This window comes from Oreochromis niloticus, linkage group LG12, assembly GCF_001858045.2.
Source record: "Oreochromis niloticus isolate F11D_XX linkage group LG12, O_niloticus_UMD_NMBU, whole genome shotgun sequence".
Taxonomy (NCBI): Eukaryota; Metazoa; Chordata; class Actinopteri; order Cichliformes; family Cichlidae; genus Oreochromis; species Oreochromis niloticus.
In genome coordinates, this window is record NC_031977.2 from 11,959,516 (window position 1) to 11,965,630 (window position 6,115).

Consider the following 6,115-nt stretch of genomic DNA (forward strand, 5'->3'; position numbering starts at 1 on the left):
CATCCACTGTTTGAAGAGGATGTCAGGGCCTTTAAATTCTGGGTGTGTAGAAAATGTTGCAGCTAGTCTCAGTGAAGAATTACTGATCCATTAATAAGTCTAGGCTAAGAGTTTAGATCATTTCAGTTTCTAGTGTTTGTAACATTCTGCACACATCTACAAGCATTACAGCTGAAGTAAAAAGGAGACAGCCTGCCGGGGTTGGGAGGGGTTACTTCTACAAAAAAATGGGATGATCTAATTTCCAGTTTTGACCCAGTTTTCCTAAAAAACTTTGACACCTGTGCTCTTCAAAAAAAGAAAGAGATTTAGAATCCAGATATTAAGCAATGTGGTAAAAAGCACCGTAAAGCCTGCAAAACTCTGCTTAGGAGCAGAAAAATGATGTCCTCTGAATGGGTTTCAGACCGTGATGAACAAGACAGACACACAGGTACAGACGTCCAAGTGCACGAAAACCAGCTAAAATCATTTAGTTCGTACTGTCTCAGACTCAGAGGACAGTGAAACAGAAAAGGAAAACAGACTGCGCGGGACTTGATTTTAAGAAAACTATGGCGTTGTGCAATCTTATCGATGGGGGATATGACTACTGCTGTGAAGAATGCTGCAGAAATCTCGGACTACAGTAAGGTCAAGCAGAGGGCTTCTGAACTGGAACTAACACAGAGCTGGATAACTTTAATTATTACTATTGCTGTTATTATTACGGCACAAATGGAATGATTTTATTTGTTGGAAGCTAATATGTTACAACAATGTAAATGATGTGAGTGATGTCATAGATAATGCAACAGTTCTCACATTTGTTTTTTTGGCAGCTATACAGGGAGTGCAGAATTATTAGGCAAATGAGTATTTTGTCCACATCATCCTCTTCATGCATGTTGTCTTACTCCAAGCTGTATAGGCTCGAAAGCCTACTACCAGTTAAGCATATTAGGTGATGTGCATCTCTGTAATGAGAAGGGGTGTGGTCTAATGACATCAACACCCTATATCAGGTGTGCATAATTATTAGGCAACTTCCTTTCCTTTGGCAAAATGGGTCAAAAGAAGGACTTGACAGGCTCAGAAAAGTCAAAAATAGTGAGATATCTTGCAGAGGGATGCAGCAGTCTTAAAATTGCAAAGCTTCTGAAGCGTGATCATCGAACAATCAAGCGTTTCATTCAAAATAATCAACAGGGTCCCAAGAAGCGTGTGGAAAAACCAAGGCGCAAAATAACTGCCCATGAACTGAGAAAAGTCAAGCGTGCAGCTGCCAAGATGCCACTTGCCACCACTTTGGCCATATTTCAGAGCTGCAACATCACTGGAGTGCCCAAAAGCACAAGGTGTGCAATACTCAGATACATGGCCAAGGTAAGAAAGGCTGAAAGACGACCACCACTGAACAAGACACACAAGCTGAAACGTCAAGACTGGGCCAAGAAATATCTCAAGACTGATTTTTCTAAGGTTTTATGGACTGATGAAATGAGAGTGAGTCTTGATGGGCCAGATGGATGGGCCCGTGGCTGGATTGGTAAAGGGCAGAGAGCTCCAGTCCGACTCAGACGCCAGCAAGGTGGAGGTGGAGTACTGGTTTGGGCTGGTATCATCAAAGATGAGCATGTGGGGCCTTTTTGGGTTGAGGATGGAGTCAAGCTCAACTCCCAGTCCTACTGCCAGTTTCTGGAAGACACCTTCTTCAAGCAGTGGTACAGGAAGAAATCTGCATCCTTCAAGAAAAACATGAGTTTCATGCAGGACAATGCTCCATCACACGCGTCCAAGTACTCCACAGCGTGGCTGGCAAGAAAGGGTATAAAAGAAGAAAAACTAATGACATGGCCTCCTTGTTCACCTGATCTGAACCCCATTGAGAACCTGTGGTCCATCATCAAATGTGAGATTTACAAGGAGGGAAAACAGTACACCTCTCTGAACAGTGTCTGGGAGGCTGTGGTTGCTGCTGCACGCAATGTTGATGGTGAACAGATCAAAACACTGACAGAATCCATGGATGGCAGGCTTTTGAGTGTCCTTGCAAAGAAAGGTGGCTATATTGGTCGCTGATTTGTTTTTGTTTTGTTTTTGAATGTCAGAAATGTATATTTGTGAATGTGGAGATGTTATATTGGTTTCACTGGTAAAAATAAATAATTGAAGTGGGTATATATTTGTTTTTTGTTAAGTTGCCTAATAATTATGCACAGTAATAGTCACCTGCACACACAGATATCCCCCTAAAATAGCTAAAACTAAAAACTACTTCCAAAAACATTCAGCTTTGATATTGATGAGTTTTTTGGGTTCATTGAGAACATGGTTGTTGTTCAATAATAAAATTATTCCTCAAAAATACAACTTGCCTAATAATTCTGCACTCCCTATAGTTTTTGAAGGAAAATCTGTGGATGAAAACCACAAAAAGAAGATTGCCAACCCTACAAGGCTTTAAATGAACCTGCAAAAGGTGACATGGCCACAGGTAGCACTCACACATGGTTTGATGTCTGCAGTGCAGACAAGAGAAACCAGAGCACTTCACAGAGCTGACTGAAAATGGGGCTGACATCACTGTTGTACGTGTCTGTAATTTCCTATATGTCAGCATTTCAAGCAGAGTGCTGTGCATTATGTTTAATGTGTGTGCTCACAGACCTGAACTGAGCATCAGAATCTACTGGGCAGGAAACAATGACATCACAGAGGGAGAGAGGGAGAGAGAGAGAGAGAGAGAGAGAGAGAGAGAGAGAGGAACAGAGTTGGGGGAGGGAAGGCGAGAGTGAAAGTGAGAGAAAAAGGCTGTAATCCAGCAGGCTCACTAGGTACAAATGGAAACAGATTCATAAAAGTCAACCCTGCTCTGTTCTCGTCATTCTGACTGGGAAGCCAGAGGCCTTGACACACCAGTAAGATGCTGGATATGTGGCTGAGTTCTCTGTTTCACGTTATTAATCCTTTAAAGGGTTTCTGAGTGGAATCATGGGTTGCTCTCAGCTGAAATCACTCCTCCAATAAAACATTGCTAATGCAAGCACGGAAGGGAAAATAGGTTAGGGAAGGGTGATTTTGATTCAGGTCATAAGAAAAGGGAGAAAAAAAGGCTTAGAAATTTTTTTTTCGTCCTGTGTGTGTCTGCTGTGATTCAGCAGGTCCACCACATCCCAGTCATCTGGCACTGTGGGACTGGAGCCACAAGTCTGATTAGGCGCAGATGTAGAGCATCCAGTATCAAGATTCCATTGAGGCATCTTTGTTAACTCAGTACCAAAGTCTCTTTCATTTGATTTACATTTTCAACACACCAGCATGTAAACAAGCCAGTAATTTGCTTATCTTATGAAAGATGAGGGGCAGGATTTTAGTCTAAGAGTTTAATCAGTGCCTGCCAATACTGTCGATCCACCCCACTGAAGCAGCGCTGGGACTTATGAGGCTCACTAAAAACTAAACACTGGAAAGGCAAAATGAATCAGGATCAGGTTTAATTTTAATAGGAGTTCACCGATGTTGTTTTGAAAACTAAAAACACTGACAGGGAATTGGAAAAACAGATCAAACTTCAGCTTATGCAACTGAGCAGATTAGTCTTGGCAGACTTGCTCTGTGCGTGAGATTATTTTTGCAGCACCACAATAAATGAAACACCATGTGAGTCATGTAGCTCTATGGCAGCATGTTAAAAGTGTGCACTCTAGTGGCTGAACTGCAGAAAATGTACTGACACACTGCAGAGCACAGCTAAGAACAGAGATAAAAAACCTCTGCAAAAGAGGAAAAAGTTGCAGGAAAAAAATAAACAATTCATTAGTTGCTAAAAAGTAAATACATTTATTACCTTTTTAATCTAACTGTAAAGTTTCTTTTAAAAACCAAAATCCACCACATACATAAGACGCTCTATCGGACTTAAATCTGGCGACTGTGGAAGTTGAGTACAGTGAAATCACTGTTTAGTAAACATGAACAGACATGGTCAGCAGAAAAACTTGGGTAGGCCATGACATTTAAACAATGCACAGTGGGTAGCAAAAAGCCCAAAATGTGGGAACAAAATATCCCCTACACCCTTACACCTCCACCACCACCAGTACTGTAAATGTTAGATATAAAGCAGGATGGATCCATGCTTTTTTCCCAACATGATATCAGTCTTCTGTTGTCCGCTTTTGGTGAGCCTGTGTAATCTGTAGCTTCAGTTTCCTGTTCTTGGTTGACAGAAGCAGCACCTGGTATGGTCTTCTGCTGATGAAGCCCCTCTGCTTCAATGTGCTGTGCATTCAGAGTTGCTCTTCTGCATACTTTGGTTGTATCGAGTGGTTATTTCAGTCACTGTCGCCTTCCTCTCAGCTTGAAACAGTCTGGCCATTCTTCTCTGACCTCTAGTATCAACAAAGCATTTTCCCCAAGAGCACTGCCACTTACTGGATATTTTCTCTTGTTCAGACCACTCTCTGTAAACTCCAGATAGTTGTGTTGGGAAAATCCCAGCAGTTTCACAAATATTCAGACCAGCCTGTCTGCCACCAACAAACACGCCACACAAAGACACTTAAACCAGCTTTCTTCCTCATTCTTATGCTCACTTTGAACTTTAGCAGGTCATCTTTACCGAAAGTTAAGCTTTCCACATACTTGCTGGCCACCTCTGGTTAGAAACCACTGTAGCATAGCATACGACAGAGTTATGAGACAATTTATAAGATTTAAGAGGAAGTTATGATGACTCAATGATTTCCCAGAGAAACAGTTTTTAAACAGCATTTATTTAGCTTTCTCCATACAATACATTTAATGTACAACAGCACATACTGTATTCTCAAATAACTCTCAGTATAAAATAGGGCTTCTACAATCAAGGTACAGTCATAAAATGCTCTGAGGGACATGACGACAGCAACAGTAAAACACCTTCATATAAAGCGCAGGATATTGAGAGAAGTGATTGTATTTGCCAAGCTGCTGCTGTAGGAAGCAGAACTTCAGACCCCACCTCTCAGAGCATCTGACATCCTGCAAGAACCCGTTTTATGTTTCTCTTGGTTCTGGTTTCTCAACTGAGGAGGCTCCAAATGATGATCAAATCATAAGAACATGATCTATTACTGATGAAAATATAACTTTTGTTAACATGGGAGGATAAAATCAGGCCTTGTTTGGCTATTTATATATATATATATATATATATATACCAAGGTCAAAGCGTACTCAGCATTATGACTGATGATCAAGCTTATCTTAACAATCATATATTGAACTGTTTGTGACTGGCGCTGTAAAGACAGGATTGTTTCTGAGTGTTTGCCTGACACAAAACACTGAATCACAGCAAATGTGTACCATACTATCACTGAAGCCACAAGAAAGCGATCTTATTTCAACATTATAAGTAAACATCAGCCAATTATAGAACGTCTTTAAAAGGAATTTTATCTGCAGATGTGCATCGCGTGGGCCTATATAGCGTCGATAAATGTGTCTTTAAATAGAATACACGTAACACTGACCAGCTTTTGTGTTAGTTTGCTATAACGTAGTGCTTCTGGTGGAGGATATACATTACATATCATATCCAATTAGTATGAGAGAAGGCCTAGGTACAAGGAAACGTAAAAATAGAGAGAGAAAGGAGAGATTTGTCTCAAGTCTTGAGGTAAGCAGTGTGTTTCAATATAATGCCCTACAAACAATCATACAGTTACAATCATTAATTCTCTATATACAAACTTCCTGATTTACATACACTGTACTGCTCCTCAGTTTGTAATTGAATAAAACTAAATATGAGGCCATGGTGCAAACTTTTTCAAGCGAGGAGGGGAGTCTGACTTCACAAAGCCCATTTTCATGATGTGGGTGATAATGAACGTTACAATATGGCTATTGAAGATGGCCTGCTTCCTCTTGCATACATCACACATACTATCAAATATCTACAACAGTGCAAATTTTCCTGATCGATCAAAACACTTGCAAACAATTGGCAAAACTACATCAGCTCATTTTTGAAGTAGGTGGACGAGGAGAATGCAAGATGGCGATGGACAATCGTCTGAATAGATGCCGACATCGAAAACTCACATGCCTGTGCATTTAACGGTATATATTAATTAATATGGCATGT